A 19,275-nucleotide genomic window follows, 5' to 3' on the forward strand; every position below is an offset into this window, starting at 1 on the left:
CACTCATGAAAGTTCAGCCCAGCAATATCTCAGTGATTTCTTTCAACTTTTTAAAGCAACATTGTCAAGAGAATTGGAAAATTGGCTGCCCTATGTTTTTGGTACTGCTTGATGTCATCAAACCCAGAGCTTTTCAAAGTTGCTTTTCTCTCTGCACAGTGCTTGTCACTGTATCACGGAAAAGTACAAAGCCACTTCTTTGGTCTCCCTCACTACTTGGTTACAGCTGAGGGTAGGCTGGGATTGAGGGATGAGGACAAGGCACAGCTGAGGAAGCCCAGTTCTGTCACAGGACCAAGTCCTCCAACTTCACGCAAGATGGTTCCTCTTTCAGACACCATTCACCCATTGGCTGTGCCTCATACCACAGAAATTTTTCCCCACCATTCTCCCTCTCCCCTCCCAACCTTCCTAACACACATCCATACAGAAAACACCTTGCCACACTTTGAACAGCCCCCCAGTCAAGCTTTTCTTTTTTCATCTGCCTGCCAGCCCCAGCGTAGCAGGGCTGCCCATTTGCAGAACTCCGCGCTCTAATCCATTGACCTTTTACACATTGTACAGGATTGTCTATTTCTTACTACCATAGCCTATTCGAAGTAATTTTCTAGAAGTTCAGTTCATTCTTCTGCTTGCCTAAGGAAATATAAAAATTTACACCTATTGTAACAGCATGAATAAAAGCTGATTGCAGAAAGTAAAGACAATAATGTGCCCATAATACTAACTAGCTCACTTGCACTGCATTTCTCTTTAAGGGAAGATTTTTCTGATCATCAACAGGGTGTTGATTTAGATTGCTGCTAAAATTACCACTGTAAAAGTAAACCCACTTTTATTGCATTAGTACAGAGAACAGTTATGTACAGTTTAAACTTTATGCCTGTTGCCAGTGGTGATCAATCTCTTAATAATTAAGCCAAATGGATTCTGTGGCAGGAGATAACATATTTAGTGTGCTTGGGATATTTTTTGAAGAGGTTAAGATTTACAAAATAAAAAACAACAAAACCTTTTTAAAATAGAAATCAGCAAAGTTGGTAACAGAATCAGGTAGAGAATTTGTGCCATTCTCAGATAAGGCTGTTTGAGAAAGCAAAATGAGGGCAATGCTCTAGGATTTAAAAGATTCACATTAACTTTCCAGTTCTGTACAGACTTCCAGTGTGACTGAAGCTAGTCTTTTGGGTTTGGGGAATGTTTTTTTGCACTGATATTGTGCAATTTGGCCTAATATAGAGAGAAAGAACTACATTCCCCACTAAGAGGCAGTCACATTCAGTGGCAGCCATATGCATTTTGATGACTTTTTACACAGTTCTCTGGTAATTTGATACTTGAAATGCAGGACACAAGTTTTGTTTGGCAGCAACGTCACCCTCCTCACACTCATGCGTTTCTAATCTCAGTTCTGTAATGGGTAACCACTAAAAGCAAAGAAGTAGCTTATGTGTGAATGCACAGAAGGAAGAAGTTTGTGTGCATTCTGCATGTGGTTTGCTGTGTAAACACAAATAAAACAGGAAGGAAACATTTTATGTGAACAAATAAGAGAGTTGCTTGGATCTCCCAGTGTCCAGGTGCCATTACTTTCTGATAAGTGGAGAACATTAGAACTGGAAATATATCTAGAGGCATTCCTCCATTGGTTTCAGCACAGAGCAAATCCACCCTTTACGCAGTGTTCACACTGTTTAGCAAGGAGAGCAAGATCCACCTTGGCCTTCATGAACACTGCAACTTTGGGACTGTTTCCCTTTCATTTAGCTAAGATGCGAGTGGCTGAGCTACAGGCTTTTCAGCCCCACACAACTCACCTCCTCTCCAGGACTATACCATGTGGTCAGCAAGGGGCATGTATTGGCAGCAGGACAACCTGAAAAATACCAGTTGGAATCACTTTTATGAATCATTTACAGAAAACACATTCACAGATGAAAAGCACATTTAGCTGAAGAGCATTTCATCAGCCAGAAGTCACTCGGATGCACTGATGGGGAGAGCTTTGGAGAACACTTAGTACTCAGTTCTTTTCCATACAGCTTTGTTATGAGATTTGCATAGACTGCTTTCCAGTGGGTGATGTAGCTGTTTAGGAGCATCATTTTGACTGACAGATAACCCTGTTAGTGCAGGCTAAGTGGGAAGGCTTCGTGCTTGGAATGGGCATTGCAGGGACTGCCCTTCAGATTGCCCTTAAGGGCCAATTAGATCAGCTCTGAGAGAAACTCATTGGCTAGAACATTTCGAAAAAAGTGAGATCATGTGGCTTTAATGACTAATGAGAAATTTCTAAGATAACTCCCCCACCAAAGTAACAGAACCACCAGCTGACAGACTATATGGAAGAGAAAAAATCCTGTATTTCAGCCTACTTCAGTGCATGAGAGATGGCACACAAGTGGAAAATCAGGTTGTTAAGGTACCAAAGTAGCACCTTGGTTTCCATTCTCAGCTGTGTCTCATCTTTCTGTCATGATCTTGGGCAAATTACTTGACCTCCCATAGCTTCACTGCCTCAGCTTTGACATGGGAAAAATTCTGCTGCCTTGATTACTTGGCTTTTAAACAACTTCAGTGAGCACCTCTTTGTGGGGGGTTGTACAAGTACCTAACATATCTTCTGTGTGGTTGTTTTGAGGGGGAAGCTGCACCCTTTATGAACCTTGGTAAATATCACTAATTAATAATCACCGAAAATTTTCCCCTGTATCTATATAATTCAAGAGGGGTGTTCTCGTTCCCAGGCCACAGAAATAAGCAGGACAGACTGAATTCCTCATACCTTCATCAGAGGACTTCAAATGAGATACTGGCTGTCTGGGGGTTAAAGGTTTTCAGCAGCCCTTCGATGGCATTGCCTGTGGAGTCTTCAGCCCAAATAAAAAAGCGAAGACCCTCCAGGTCTTTTGGGACTAAGAGCAAAAGAAATCTTCCTTTGCATTGAGGAAATCTTTAAAGAAGGGACTTCAGACCTCCAGTGATAAAGGAAGTAAAAAGCATCTGCACTGACAGCTCCAGTTAGGAGCAAAGAGGCACAAAGGGCTTTGAAAAACAACCAGCCTTTCATCTTCAATAGCAAGCTCAACAGCTCTGCACCAGCTGCTCTGTAAACAGTATAGCAAGGGAAAGCAAATCATTGGCACCAAATGCATTAAACATGGCAGTGTCTTCAGATGACATATTTTGTAAACTTCCTCCTTACAAGTTATGCCATTTCTTAAATCTAAAGGATTACCTGCTGTATAGCAGCAGAGTCATTCCTCCAGGCAGCTGGGCAGCTTCATTACCCATGTTTCTTGCTGAGTTTCCCATAATGCAGACAGGCAGTTTGGTTAAGAAAGCATCCAACGGGATATCAGGTGACTTGGGTTCATCTCCTCTCTCAGTTTTACATTTTTTGAGGGACCTTCAGCAAACCTTTTCATCTTTGGGACAAGTTTTCACCTGGAAAAGGAAATGAACTATTCTTTTGTCTTAAAGCATTCAGCCCTTTATAAAAATAATTTGCAACCTTTTATTGACTAAGGATAAGAACTTTTTCAGGAGACAAGTAAACACTGCTTTGCAAACTAAAGCCTCCTGAAACTGAGCAACTTTTCTCAGCTCTGGACCACACAGCAATAGCCCAGGAGCACCCAAAAACACGCATAGCACAGGATGAACTTATTCCAAAGTGTAGGTTCATAAACAGCAAATAAGGGAAATTTAGCCTAAACCTGGTGTGGTTAATTTGTCATCTCATGTGAGATACAAAACAGTATAAGCAAATCTTAAAAGAAAGCACTAAGAACTGCCCTATAGTATTTTGGGTGCTGAAACAGTTAAACATGCCCAGCATCTATGTACATGTATGGAGAGGGATTACAGCATCTGAATGTCTTGATTCTTGTGGTCTATTAACACCAAAGTGACATTTTCTCTAATTTCCAATTCTGTTTCTATCATGAAAACTATGTTAGAAATAAAGAACAAGCACAGTTAAGAACATCCAGTTATCACTTCTAATGCTTGTGGTAAGGCATGACAACACCCCCACCTTTCCATTTTCTCCTCACGCAGAAATCTGTTGGAATTCTAGTCACTTAAAGTTCCTAAACCTCATTTTACTAATAGAAGAATCAGAATGCCAGACATTTCTGGAGTGCACCAAGGCTTAACAGTAACACAATATACATAATATGTCTGTACTGCTTAAAAACCACTATAGGCTCTTTTAAATAGCTGCCTGCCCTTGCAGGGAAGCAGCTGAAGAGTGTTCCTGTAACCTCATTCCCCAGGTTCACTCTGCCAGTGGTAACTCAGTTACAACAAAGAGTGAACAAATCCCACTAAACACCTGATAACCACTGCTGCTGAGCCTTAAAAAGCCCGGTTGCATAGGTCACAGCCCCTTCTCACCTGGCACATGACAGTCCCATGAAAGGCACCTGACACTGCTTAGTGGGGAGTGTTTGGGACTGGCATCTGCCCCTCAGTCTTTGCCAAGCTGTCACCCAAAGACTTCCTCAGCAGCAAGCATTCGCCAGCCCCTCCACTTCGGGCTAACTGGCTGTTGTTGCTGGGCCAGACGCTTTCCCTTCCACCAAGCACAGATAGGCGGCTTCTCAGGAACTGCCTTGAGAAGAGCACAGCTGTCTCGCTGTGCTAAAATAGGCACTTTAACTTGTTCTTCCCACTTTGACCAGTGAAATAGCATATGGGCTTCTGCTCTCTTCTTTAATTTGCTGCAAAGCAGCCTCAGGGTTTCAAGAGACAGCATTTGGTGATTATACTTGTAATAACCCTGAACATGCGTCCAGCTGGTATCTGCACACTGGCTAATCATTCAAGTATGGGGAACAGCAACACTACATCCCAAATGTCCTCAGGTCTGCATCTCACATCTTCAGAGCAGGTCACACCAGTGGCTCCACCCTAGGCACTACACTGCAGAGAAATTTTGCTAGCAAAGTCCTTTAGTTGCTATTAAATACCTGGGACACAGGGGCAGGCTTTGCTCGCACTCAGTACAGCCTTAAAAATCTTATCTTCTTCTTTTAAAGTTGATTCATGAAGCATATATAGCCTGTGGAAAGCCAACATTTTATATACCCTGCAATGGTGGGTCCTTACGACTCGCCTTGAAGAGACTAGCCAGAGGCATGACACTTTCAAATGGTGACCACAGACTGGCTGGTACAGAGCTAAGCTTAAAAAGCCTCTGGTGCTGCTTGGACCTGGTGGGATCTGCCTTCCTGTTTTAAGGGAACAGCATGAAGAGGTGTCACCACGTGGCCAGAGCCAGCCACTATTTTAATGGCAAAGGCAAGTACCCTTCTGCCTTAGTCCCAAAATCAACCTCCTTTCACTCTCTGGGAGCAGCAGCCCCTCAGGCACGGACAGCCATAATGACATAGACATCCTTCCTCATCTCCTCCCTCCCCTTGGTAGACCAGCATTATTATTCTATTATAAAACAGGGGAAACTGAGGCACGGAGCAAGGTGGCAACTTGTCCGTGCCTGCTCAGGGCATTGCAGTCAGGAGGCTACATGAACTGCCACTCTATGGGCAGCAACTGTTTGCCTACAGCAGCCTCAGAAAGCCAAGCTCAGTGGCTGGGAGGATGCTTTTTTGGGTGTCTACATGAGACCTGAAGAAGACCAGGGTGACCAGACCCTGATCTGCAGCAGGGTTAAGGACTCCTGACAGAGCCTGGTTTTCCTAGGGACAGTTGGCAGGAAGAGGTCACCCCTGTTGCCCTGGAGGCCCCTTCCCCCTGCCAGGCAGAAAAGGGGGAGATCTCTTCCCTGCTCCCCCAGCCCGGCCTGCTTCTCTCCACGGCACAACTGACCCCAATTCAAGCTGCTGAACACTTTTGCTCAGGGTGTTTCAGAGCTTCGTTATTTGTGAATGCCTTTTTGTGTAGCACCATTGGCACCAGCACAGCCTGTTCCCAGCCTGTTCCAGCAGCTCCCCAATGACTGAGGTGACAGACTCGAAACAAGGCATGGGCTCTGAGCAGGTCCGCAATGGGGTCAGGAAGAGACAGCAAGCATTCTGATGGATCTTCCTTTCTTTTCCAGTTTCCCATCCCTGTATACCTCCATACAGAGCCTTCATTTGCTGCTCTCCAAGAGCTCAGTGCAGAGAACTGCTTACTTAAAAATGCATATATAAATACATTTTTAAATCCCCAGCAGCAGACTGGGTATCAACAAACTGCACAGCGTTGGGAGAAAGGCAGCAGAAATGGCTGGGAGGCTTCTGGGATTGATTCGTGAGGAACAGATTAAAACACACTAAACATCTATATCCTGACTAAGTAGTGGCCAGCCCTAGGGCAGGGAGCCAGCTGCACACATCAGGGAGATAAGTGCTGCGAGGGACAACCCAGCATATCTGCAGTCACCTTAAGAATCCTCTATTTAAGAAAGGGAGGCTTCTCCTGCAGGGCTGCTGCATTAACTGACAGCCAGGGACCACTACCTGAATTGCTCATTGTCCTCTCCACACCCAGCTTGTAGATGATGCCAGGCTCAAGTTAGGAAAGTGGCCAAGGCACATCCTCAATCAACTTCTCAGCACAGAGATCGGGTGGCAAAGCAGTGTGAGAGAAAAACAAGAATAACAATAAGAGAACAGCATTGGCAGGATAAATATGTTTCCACCTTAGTCAGAAGCCTGCCTCCAACTGTGCAAAAGATGCTCAGGGAAAAGTACAGTAACAGGGCAAGTGGCACATTCCCAAATGCTCCTCTAGCATCTGAGTGTGCAGCTCAGGAGCTTCTGTTCCAGAGGAAATTAATGACAAAGAGAACCCCAGGTGGGAGAGCAGAGCAGTCTCCTAAGAGCTGAAATCCTGCAAAAGCATGCCAGATGAGTAGAGATCCTTTGAAAGAACATTGCTCTCTGTATAGAAACGATATCATCTGTTCAAAGGAAAACAGCTATGACCTGTATAACAAGCCTTAGTAGGCATCTTAGTACCTACAACGTGGACAATGTAAGATATTTTTCTTAAAGATACTTCATGTTTGAAATTATGTCAAATGAAGCTGTTAGGCATGTTTTTCCAGTCCCACATAATTTGGAGAATTCCCCCTTAGCATGGCTGGGGTAGTGAGCCATTTTGCACAGTATCTGCTTTCTGCAGGGTCTCATCCAGGGCAGTGGCTCTAGCAAGCAGTCTGCATTTTGACAGGGCTGTTCTGGTCCTGCACACCAACACACACATAGTCCAGCTCTACCGCATTCCTGTCAGCCCCTCACTGTATCTGCAGCCACAGCACCGCTCCCAGACTTCTATTTACAAATCACACCTTCTTCACTGCCAGAAGGGGAATTACTTTTTCCAAACAACAATAAACACGGTTTATTGAACACTGAACACAGCTATCAATGTTAGCTAGCCCTGGCCACTCAGGAATAAAGACAAGGAGCTTTGACACACCCAAGTAGGAGGTCCAGTCCTGACTATGCTGTTGAGAGGAGACAAAGCTAAAAAGCATCCTCAAACATCCACAATCAGCTGAGCTTGTTCTTGCTGTCAAAGGCTAAATTTCCCTATTTATGATGCTCAACATGAATGCCTTATTTTTCTATAGAGTGCAACATTTGAATTTCTCTATTACAATTTTACAAGTAGTCTCCCGTGTCAGTCAATGGAAAACTATTAAAAACCAAGTGCTTCAAATGCAGGCTAAAATAATATAGGCCAAAGCCCAAGAAAATAGCCTGTATCATTGCTACAATAAAAATCAGACTACTAGTACAAAATACCCCATGTTTTTTCTTTTCCCCTGACAATGTTAACAAATTTATGCAGTTATCCTACTGATAAGTATCTGGAGGGAAATGTAGCTAAGCAGGTACTTACCAAATCTGCTGTCATGGGATGTGGGTGATAGGACACCAAAGTACCTGAAAGCAGCCCACAGCTTAACCTTCTAAAGCAGCATAAATCCAAACAAATGCTGCTTTCATTATCCTCAAACAATTGAAGGAGAAGAGCATTCAAACAGCACTGCAGAGCCTGCAAAATTTAGCCTTGAATATCAGCAACAAAGCCTATCTCATCCCCTTCTGACACAGGCAGCCCCTCTAACAGATGTGCACCCCAACAAGCACCGAAGTGAAGGACTTCGATGTAGAGACACATCAGGTCAGACACCAACCTGGGGGACAACTGGGGTCCCAGAACTGTCCCCCCTCACTTTTGCCACCACAGATTCCTGCACAGAGAAACCAGGTCACCAATACAATGGTGAAAAGCAACCTAATGGGCATCACCTCAGACAAAATACAGGAATGAGGGACGCTTCTTCCTGATCCCAGATGGGTGCTGAGTGACCTTCAAAATCAAACCGATCAGGGTAAAGGAACTGAGCCCCATGACCAGTGCAGGATGGACAGGTGGATTCCTGCTGCCGGGGCTGATGCTGCATCTCATGCAGTTCATGCAATGTCCTTTTTACACTTGAGAAACCCCCTGTTTTCTTTCCTTTCCCAACTTTCCCTTGTTTTCTTTTGCTCTCCTCTCCCTATGGCTATTACAGAGAATCTAACTACTTCCCAGTTTAATTGCTTTCAAGCCATTTCTTTTCCCACTCTAATATCCCCAGCTGCACAACCAGGAGTGGGAAAGGGAAAACCACAAGGAACTGTGCTGGTTAGTCATGGCTACACCATCGCTGTGTTATCAGTCTCCGTGGGATGACTTTCCAGTGCACTAAGAGGCATTTCTGAACTAAAGCCAGAGTTTTAAGACCATAAAGGACCTACACACTCCATTTAATTGATGGAAAAATCACAGCCCATAATGCCAAGGGAATGAAATCTGGTCTTTTTTCTCCAGGCTGATATTTCCTTGTTAATTCTGTGGCTTACTGTTGTTTTTCACTTTCTTTATCACTGACCTTGTCCACACTGCACCTGCACTAGACTGAGCAAACCCATCCTGCAGTCAATCACAGTGAGTCGCTCAACTCAAAAGGTAAAGGGTTAGGCCCACATTAAAGGTCAGATATGAGTAAATACTGCTCTGAAGGGTTTTGCATTTGGGCACAGGTAAGTGTTTGTCTTACTGGAAAGCTGCTTTAATTCATTTTTTTTTCAGTTAAATAAACCCAAGGGCACAAGCAAGCCACTGACACACTGAAGTGCAGGAAATCTCTGGCACATAACAGAGTAGCCAGAACACAAAAGCATGGTAACTCATTCAAGTGCTTAGACATTGTCAGCTGAAAATTACATTTTATTATTTAGAGGTCTCGAGTGCTCTGTCTGGGAAGACAACCATTTAATCTGATCACTTCTCATGGGTAAAGCCAATGCCTAGGTTCTGGACCAAGATCACAGCCTTCATGATAAGGCAAGAGCAGCATTTTATACCTTTCTCCATAAAACACCATGTAGGGCACAGACACAAGTACCTTTCCCTGACACATGAGTTACAGGCTACAGGATTGATTGACCCATGAAATGAAATAAGCAAATCACCCCCAGCCAAATCAGATCTCCTCAATCCAGAGGGCAGCTGGCAGAGCCAAATCAAGAGGGGCTAAAGACACCAGAGATTACCTTGCACTGGAAGCTCCTTCCTGCCTCTCCTTCATCTCAGCCCCTCCAGGCTCAGCACCAGGTATGGCATTAGCATCTTGCACCAGTCACCTCTGCCAAGGGATGGTGAGAAATCAGCCATATTACATCCACTCCGCAGGGTGTGCAGAGGGTACTGAACACAAGCAGCCCTCTGAGGGGGCAGCTGGCGTTGTCTCGTGTCTGACAACACAGCACTGATCAGCAGGAGGTGTAACAGATTAGAGTTAACAGTAAAACTCTCAAGGCAGAATGACCGGCAATGCAATGATATCAGACAGCTAGTAAGCACCAAGGATAATTCCAGACAGTGAGCCCTTTTGGAAGAAGTTCTGACAAAGGTTTGCTCTGACAATCAGGCCCTTGGGAGTGTGATTTCTGGCCCTCACATGGATCTAATACAAAGTCACAGAGCTTTATAAGCAGAGGACTTGGAGCTCATTACAGCAGCAGGCCCAAATCTTCAGTGGGATTACAGTTCCAGCAGCTGTAAACAGACACGCACCCTGCATTCAAAGCACCAGACATTAGAAGGAAAGCAGGCTGCTATGATCTCAAGTGGAGGTTCATTAAAAAAAATTAAGAAGTATTTCTGACTGTGTTTTTCGCAGACATAAATAAATCGATGTAGTCTCTGTCCAGGAAGAGCAGGAAAATGCTACCTTATCTGGATTGCAATAACAGATTTACCAGCTTTGTCCCTGCAACCAAAGGGCATGTCTGAGATCATCCAGCCTCATCCAGACATGAGCTGAATGAGAGGCTGCCACTCTCCCATGACACCAGTTCAATCAGGCTCTTCCTGGGTGACAGTCCGGGTTAATGGCAGGGGTCAACACCTGAGCTCAGGGCACCAAACACTGCACAGGGCAGCTTTCACTAACACTCGCCTGAGGCAGAGGAAATCTATTTCCTTTACCTGAATGGAGGAGATGAAGTCCCACTAAGGCCAGCAGATTTCATAGCTCTTAATGCATGTGATGGCCTGGACTGAGGAGTAGGGAACAACCAGCCACGGGTGTTTGACTCCTGGATCTTTTCCTAGCAAGGCCAGACACTGGCTGCTACACCTTAAAGCTCTGGGAGTTTGCCCTTTCCTTGGTGGAGCAATGGGACTGGGTAAGCAGTAAGCTCCAGGTGTTGGAGGACTCTGCTGAGACTCAACAGTTGTTTTTACACATGGACCCATCATATGCCTCTGCACCTCAAATCTCTTGTCAGACACACCAAACTGCTTGGGGGTAGGAACAGAGTGCTAATAGACTACCCAGAAAAATGGAACCTCAGGCTCCACTTATGTCTCTGTGCACCATGCAAGAGAAATGCCAACAGAATACTTCCAGGACCAGGCTGTGTTCAGAAACTGGGAAAAGCCAATGGCACACAGAAAGGAGCCAAGGAGGAATCGGTGTGGAGCAGATCTGAAACAGTGGCCTAAGTCAGCATAGCTTCCATGTACACCTCCAAACCAGCTGGCTGGGCACTGACTTTCCTGACGTTGCTGGAAGCCTTGGGCCCAGGGGACAGGTAGTTTGCAGACAGTTCACAAGGAATAAAATCCTCTCTCATAGCTGCCAGATTGCCAGACTGGCCTACATGCTCAGGAACACATTGCTCAGCTCATCAAGATCAAGAAAAGAGACCTTCTTCATTTACAAGAGACATCTGAATGCAGTGAGTGAATGCATACTCAGACACATGGGCCAAACCTTGTGGCCTTAAAATATGAAGGCCAGCACCAAGGAACCCCAAGTGATGCACAAAGAGCAATTCAACCAACATTAGAGCAGAAGGAAAGACAAAGGAGACCAGAAGACCAGATTTCACTGGTTTTCCCAGCCAACACCTGAGACAACAGGAACAAAGTCACAGACCAGGGCTATGCCCGTGTGTTGGGATGCATGTTAGGGAGTGGTGGTGATGCTTGGCTCTACATGGGCACCAGCTGCTCCAAACACGGTGTCTCACAGGAAGGCAAACGTGCTTCCTGGTTGTGGCTCAGACCAGGGTCTCACCATCCCTTGGGACCACCAGATGCCACTGGTCTCTTCCTGGCTGCATGGGCCAAGCATACAGGATATGTCCCTTCCACAAGGCAGGGGCTGATGAAGAAGCAAGTATTGCAGGTCTGCCACTGAGAGAGAAAGCTGGACTAACCCTGGCTACCCTCCAAATGCAACACCCACCAGCAGGTGAAGAACTTCGTCCAGGAATACACTAATTATAAGGAGATTTGCACTTCAAGGCGTATCAGAGCCCTTAATCATCTCCCCAGCCACACTCACCCAATTCTTACCTCTCAGCAGCCCTGAAGGTAGGTGATCCAACCACCTTGATGACCAGCCAGGGAGGAGAAGTAGCCAGGCCAAGAATTACTGTCCAGCTTTGCCTCCCACCACAGGTGCCTGCACACCTGCAGGAACAAAGGACAGGCACATTTAACCTCCCCAGAACTAGGTAGCAAAATTGTGATCTTTCCAATGTGGATAAGTCACTTCCAACTGAGCTATTAAGTTATTACATTGTATTATTATATTAACGTCATTGCCATTTCCAGGAGAAGATAAACCTAATTTTAATCTGTTCTTAATTGAAAGCTTATCAAGAGACTAGCTCCATCCCTATGCAGTGAGATGGCTTTTTTCCCTTCTCCTTCCCTTCCCCCGCTCCATACGCTGCACTCTTTATGCTGATGAAAAGAAACATCTCTATTCATTAGAGAAAAAGCAGCTTGGAGTCAATCAGGCCTGTTAACCTACAGCCTGGGCCGTTATCGAAGATCAGACCTTTCCAAACAACAAAAAGCTGCTGGGGTCTCTGTTTTTGCAGCCTGTTGCAGCGAGTTTGCTAGTTGTTTGTTTTTATGTTGGGGTACTTGACAGTTTCCATTAGAGGAAGTGAGAATATTAAAGATATTTGAGCAGCTCTGGGAGAAAGTTAAGTATATAATGCAAGAAGACTGTGCAGATTTTAATTACAGATTCCCCCAAAAATCCATAGAAACTCTGATTAAACTCCTAATTACTTTTAAAGAAGTGAATAAGCAGTCAATAAGATGAACACCAGTCTCTCATTCTTTCTTCTTCTTGTGAGCAAGCTGCACACTGATAGCATGCTGCAGATGTATTAACACAGGCAAGTTAACATGAGACCAAGGGACAAACATTTCTCTAAAGACTCCTTCAAAAGAACTTTTTGCGACATCTTCAATACTTTCTGGTTCAGGCTGGTCCTGAAATCGATCAGGTCACAGTGATTTACACCAGCAAAGGATGTGTCCATTGCCTCCAGCTGTGACTTCACTTTGCAGGATTACATTGGCTTTTCCAACAGAGCTCTACTTCCCCACACAAGCAGTGCTGGCCTTCAGGGAGCTGTGATGGGGTTTCCTGCCTTGTCTAGCGCAGGGAGGTGATGCTCACAGAGACACGGGTTTTGTCCCAGGGGGCTGGATCCAGTCCTCCTGGCTGTGTTTTACTAACAGCCTTCCCAAACATGTCATGTAACCACACTGAGTAACTTCACTTATCCCCTCTCTGTCAGACCGTACAGCTGGCAGCAAGTCTCCCTTGAGAGCTGCTTGTCCAACGTCATTGCTCAGCCACAACTAATATCTCCATAGCTGAAGATGGGCACCTCTGTGCTAAGCAAAACACCAGCCCCTGGCATAGAGAAATACTCTTATTCCAATTCCAAGGGGAGCTCTTACTGGGTGGAGAGAAAGTTTTCAGCCCCAGACCTGTAGGCCATGTTGCAGCCCCTCCACCCAGGCCCAGCCACGCAACATGGATGCACCTGATTATCCACACATCGTGAAAAACAAAAATGGTTTCCTGTAGAGGAATGCAGGCAGTAGGTTGATTATCATTGATAACATACAGCTGTGGTCTTGCCTCAGAGGCAGTGGGTTGATTAACACAGACAATGTGCAGGTGTAGCTTGTTGCCACTAAGTGGTTAAATAGCCCTGAGGATTGTGGAGGGGGGGAAATCAGACAGAGGAGGAGCAGTGCGGTCTGACCTCTGGAGGAAGGAGGTACAGCATGGACAGTAGAACTGGACCAATGGTAAAGCCTTGTTGCAGTCTATTAGTTCAGTTGTTGTAGTCTGAGTCCAACTCAGCCTCACACGGGGCACCAAGTGCTGCAGCACTCTCTAAGCTATCAAGCTGCAACAAGGTCTCTTACCATCTCATACCAATTCCTCTGCTGCCTTCTCCTCACCTCATCCAGGGCCTGTGCTCTCTTTTCTCTTGCTTCTTCCTCGGCTACTCTCTCTTCATTGGCTCTCAGCCACTTAATTTAACCAGCCACACCTGTACCTTATCTACATCAGCTAACCCACAGTTGTATATTATCAATGCTACTTAACCCAGCTTCATTCCTCTACAGTTTCCCAGTGAGGCTTTTAAGTTGCCTCCCCAGAACTTGCTCAAACATGATGGATTTGTGAAGAAATTTCTTTCTTCTGAGCTTAGCTGAGACCTACAGTAAGCTACAACCCATACTCCTAACCCCTGTGAGCATCGCCCCTCTCTTCCATGAAGTCTCTGGCCCTTGCTTAGCCAGAGCTTTGTTACAGCTGTGCCAGAGCAGGACAAGACCTGCTCGCTCTCTCCAGGCACAACAGTGCTAAGAACAGTGAAAAAGAGATACCTTCCCCTAAAGTAATTAAAAGTCTGAAGGTGGGACCCACTCTGAGCTGGCGTACAGCAGCAAGACCTGCTGAGCAAGCAGTGACTGTTTCCAGGGCACAGCCATGCTTCATCTTCCTGTCGACTCTTCAAGCCATTACTGTTTATTTTGCTGTCTCCAACGCCCATAACTTTAACCCTGGAAACAGCTTTCATTTCCACATCTCAGGAAGCAGAATGGGAGCGCTTCTAGGGGGTCAGCTGTGCTTGTGTTCAAGGGCTCTCATTCTCCATCTGCAAATATCGCTGCACTCTGCCTCTCACCTGATTTTTTTTTTACATTTATCCCACAGAGAAGACTCACAGATACCAAAGCCCTCCCTCCTATACCACTGCCAGCAATTTTCTAGCTAAAGCACAAGACTGTAAAGCAGCACCCAGCTGTTGTGGGGCAGTAACCACCCATCTCTCCCATGCCTGCCTGCAGTGCCAATGCAGTTTTGTGCTGGTTTTGGCTGGGGTAGAGTTAATTTTATTCGCAGTAGCTAGTATGGATCTGGGTTTTGGATTTGTGCTGAAAACACTGCTGATAACACAGAGATGGTTTTGCTGTTGCTGAGCAGTGCTTACACAGGGTCAAGACCTTTTCTGCCCCTCACCCCCACCCCACCAGTGAGGAGGCTGGGGTGCACAACAAGCTGTGAAGGGACACAGCCGGGACAGCTGACCCCAATGGACCAAAGGGATAGTCCATACTATGTGACATCATTCTCAGTCTATAAAGCTGAGGGAAGAAGAAGGAAGTGGGGGACATTCAGAGTGATGCCATTTGTCTTCCCAAATAACCATTCCATATGATGGATCCCTGCTTTCCTGGAGACAGCCGGACACCTGCCTGCCCATGGGAAGTGGTGAACTAATTCCTTGTTTTGCTTTGCTTGTGTGCATGGCTTTCGCTTTACCTATGAAAGAGTCTTCATCTCAACTGATGAGTTTTCTCACTTTTACCCTTCCAACTCTCTTCCCCATGCCACCAGGGGGGAAGTGAGAGAGCGGCTGTGTAGTGCTTAGCTGCCAGCTGGGGTTAAACAACAACAGTTCTTTTTGGCACTCAGTGTGGGACTCAAAGAGTTTGAGATAATGACAGATTTGATTGGAATATGCTAGATATGGAATATCTATAGCTGTCGTTGATATTAATTGACAGGCTTCTGTGCTTGCCACGGGGCTTGCTTGCCTCACTGTATATTAGAGTCTAATGCTTGTTAGTGGCTGCTTTTTGCTTTCACTGCTTGGTGTACCGCTGCACTGCTTATCATCTTATGCTGCTGTGCCTGGGAACATTTTGATAACAGCAATGGCAAGGTCTGGGCTGGCAGATGACCACCAGGGCATTGCTGCTGTACTGGGCAGGCTGGAACTCCAGTGTGCACTCGAGTCAAAGGACAGTGACCTGTGGATCAGTCCATGTGGGAGCAGGACACCCCGAAGCATCTGTGGCCATGAATAAGTCCGCACCACAGCAGGTACATCTCAAAGCGTCTATGGCCATGGTTAACTCTGTGCTGCAGCAGGTGTACCTCTGAAGGGATTGTGGCCCAAGGATAAGCCCACGCTGGAGAAAGCACACCTTGAAGCGGCTGTGGCTGTGGATAAGTCCATGCTGCAGCAGATACACCTTGAAGCATCAGTGGCTGTGCATGAGGTCATTCTGGAGTACCTCAAAGTGTGTGGCCTTGGATAAGCCCATGACAGAGTAAGTACACCCCTCCAGGGACTGCAGCCATGGGTAAGGCCATGCTGGAGTAGGTTTACTTCTGAAGGGACTGTGGCTGTGAGTAGGGCCACAGTGGACCAGGTCTGTCTCTGAAGGCATTGTGGCCCATGGATAAGACCACGCTGGAACAGGTACACCTCAAAGTGACTGGCTGTGGATAAGCCTATGCCACAGCAGGTATACCCCTGTGGTTCATAGTTAAGGCTCCACTTGGAGCAGGTGCATCCCTAAGGGACTGCCTCATGATGTGACCAGAACTGTCCTTACTTTATCTGACTGCCCAGGTCCCACATATCTTTCGCAAACCTTTCAGACTAGTCCCCAGACATGAAGAGACCTTAACCAGAGGATGCAGATGACCTCTTGTAAAACTGCTGGTGCAAAATGGCTAAAGCTATCTTGTGCACTGGGTACACCACCTGACAGAATGAGGCTCAGTGTTGTCTGGGAGGTCTCAAGGCTTTTGCCATAGAAATAATTTCGACAAAGAAAACACAGCTAAAATAGTAAGGTTATAGGGCATGGGCGTTTGAAGCCTGATTTGTTTTTTTTGGAAGAAGGCTGCAGTGAGGTCTTCAAGGGGAGAAAAGAATTCCAGGAAGGCACTTTTGTATCACTTGTCTTCAAGGGGAGAAAAAAATTTCAAGAGGACACTTTTCTATCAGGAAGGGAAGGAGTTTTTGTGGTGCACTGGAGAGGTCAGTTAATTCCTAAGCCTTAAGACAAGGGGATGGGAGGGTAGAGAAGAGGCTTGGCAAGGGAAGGAGGGAAGGATTTTGCTCTGCAACCAAAGCTGGGTAATAAGGCATATGTGGCTTCCAGTGACAGTGTGAGAATTTACAGTATAATAAAGATATATATGGCCATTTGGAACAAGCTATTTCTAACGTAAAACGACTCTGTATATTGATTGCCTGAGGAATTTGTACAGAACCTTATTTCCAGACATATAACTGAGCATATTATTTACTCACTATAAAAGCTGGATAAACGGCCAGGCTCCAGAAGGGTGTGAAGCAACAGTAGTCATTCATTGGCAGATGAATGGAAGGAGGTTTGAGCCTGACACAGAATGCCAGGATACTGGGATCTATCCCACCCAGCCAGCAGTTTCCACAAGTCACTGCTTGTGTGTACCTGCTTACTCTTCAAAAGACCCCTCTTGAGAAGGCAGGAGCCCAACATATAGGAAAAACATGTTTTCTGCTCTGGAGCAGCACTAAGAAATGAGGAGTCTGAGGTCAGCAAGTCCAGAAATAAGAGATTTGTCATGGTTTAACCCCTACCAGCAACTAACTCACTCATTCACTCCTCCCCCAGTCCCCATCCCCTAACCCTGGTGGGATGGAGAGGAGACTCAGAAAAAAGGTAAAACCTGTGGGTTGAGATAAGGACAATGTAATAACTGAAATAAAGAAAAAAATTAAAAATAGTAACAATAATTATAATGAAGAAGAGGGGGAGAGACAGGAATAAAATCCAAGGGTAAAAAAACAAATTATGCACAATGCAATTGCTCGGCACCCCATGACTAATGCCCAGCCAGCCCCCAAGCAGCCACCAACAGCCACCACAACTTCCTCCGGTTTATATACCGAGTATGACATTCTATGGTATGAAATATCCCTTTGGCTAGTTTGGGTCAACTGTCCTGGCTCTGCTCCCTCCCAGCTTCTTGTGCACCTCCTCACTGGCAGAGCACAGGAAATGGAAAAGTCCTTGGCTTAGAGTAAGCACTACTTAAAAGCTAAAACATCAGTGTGTTATCAACATTATGCTCATACTAAATCCAAAACAATGCACTGTACCAGCCACCAAGAAGAAAATTAATTCTATCCCAGCCAGAACCAGGACAGGTCTGAAGCAGAGCAGGCTTTTATACAGCAGCATATGAGCAACTACTTGAGGCCCCCAACCATGGACACCCAGTTAGATCCTACATCAGTCACTTAATGGTGAGAGAGAGATGACAGCCATAGTTAGCCTCTGCCTTGCTTCCCATGAACCCAAGGCCATCCTGGCCTGAAGCAGGTCCCCCTCAGCAGTACTGAGAGCTACTGGCTCATTTCCAGCTGCAGGGAAGTGCCTGAATGGCATCCTATGGAATTCAGACAGCCAACACTTCCATATCCCTGTTCCTTTTCTTGAGAGACCTCTAGACATACTGGTGTCCAAAGGGAAAGGGCTTTGCAGACTTCCTTGTCTCAAGAGCAGACCATAAACTTCAAAGCATTTCCCAGGGAATGTGATGGACACATCAGCTGGGAATTTCCTTCCAAAGTAAACAAGACTTGAAGGAAGAAAGAGTCTGAAAATTAGGGGAGGAATAGAGAAATACCTTTCCACCTCCCAGCAGATAAGCAAGCAGTAGGGCCATCCCAGAGATAGGGAATTCTGCAAAGTTTAGCAGCAACACTGCAATTGTATTTAGACTATTGATAGTTTTCTCTCGACTCATAAAACCAGCAAACAAACAAGACAGTAATCTTGAGCATCCTTGTTCCCCATCTTCAATACTGAGTCCAGACTGAGATTCCCTAGGCAGGGATGGCATCATTTCCATACTGTTAAACGTCCAGATTGTCATATCAGTTACAGAGACCCAAAGGACTGCCCAGACAGGTGAGTCTTGACTCATGACTTCAGCTCATCATCAAGTTGCTCTAATAATGAAAATAAAAACACATGTGTGTTAGGCTGCGAAAGAGTTGTAAAACTAGGTTTATGTACAGCAGGGAGCCGCATCACCACAGCAGCCCAGAATATAGAAGAGGGTAAATATTCTTGTACTCCTGCTGCCACCTAAAGGAAATTTCTCAAAAATGTTCTGAAATATCCTGAAATAAACATGTTTATGTTTCCAGGCTAGGGTGGGCTTTTAGTCGAAGAAGGATCCTTTTGGAAAAAGAAGTATTACAAGCAGGATATTTCTGCCTCCAGGAATCAGCTCTAGTGTCCCGGCAGATTTCCAGTACAACCATAACTGCAAATGGATGGGGCCAGGGGACTTCTGCTGTCAGCACTTTGAAGACTCCAGCTGTGACCATCTTGGTGGCCATGGTCTAAGGCTAGAGATGAGAGAATATTTGTAGACAGGAGCAGTATCTTTCATTACATGAGTCAACCTAAATAGAAAACCAAAACAACTGTAGGGTCATAAAAATATCTTCTTCAAATAATTTAGGGCTCAACACAAATATCACCAGTTCTTGTTCAAGAGCTCGCTCTGAAATAGTTTTCCTCAAAGCACCCGATTCCTGTGATTGAATTCTCCTCATTATC

At 45.6% G+C, this 19,275-nt stretch overlaps 1 protein-coding gene and 1 long non-coding RNA gene across 3 annotated transcripts in view; both read right to left on the reverse strand.

Annotated features, from left to right (window-relative positions):
• Positions 1-6,582, reverse strand: part of SLC15A2 (solute carrier family 15 member 2) — a 69,071-nt gene extending 62,489 nt beyond the window's left edge. The window contains exons 1-4 of one of the 2 annotated variants that reach the window (XM_040604578.1): positions 6,474-6,582; positions 3,242-3,450; positions 1,821-1,879; positions 585-639 (exon numbers count right to left, since the gene is read on the reverse strand). The gene's annotated coding sequence lies outside the window, so the exon portion shown is untranslated. The remainder of the gene's footprint in view (positions 1-584; positions 640-1,820; positions 1,880-3,241; positions 3,451-6,473) is intronic. The other variant, XM_040604582.1, reaches the window with a different exon arrangement.
• A 2,984-nt stretch (positions 6,583-9,566) lies between these two features.
• LOC121093202 overlaps positions 9,567-19,275 on the reverse strand; it is a 33,345-nt gene continuing 23,636 nt past the window's right edge. The window contains exons 3-4 of the long non-coding RNA XR_005829528.1: positions 11,881-11,997; positions 9,567-9,658 (exon numbers count right to left, since the gene is read on the reverse strand). This is a non-coding gene — a long non-coding RNA (uncharacterized LOC121093202). The remainder of the gene's footprint in view (positions 9,659-11,880; positions 11,998-19,275) is intronic.

The sequence above is a fragment of the Falco naumanni genome, chromosome 8, assembly GCF_017639655.2.
Source record: "Falco naumanni isolate bFalNau1 chromosome 8, bFalNau1.pat, whole genome shotgun sequence".
Classification (NCBI taxonomy): domain Eukaryota; kingdom Metazoa; phylum Chordata; class Aves; order Falconiformes; family Falconidae; genus Falco; species Falco naumanni.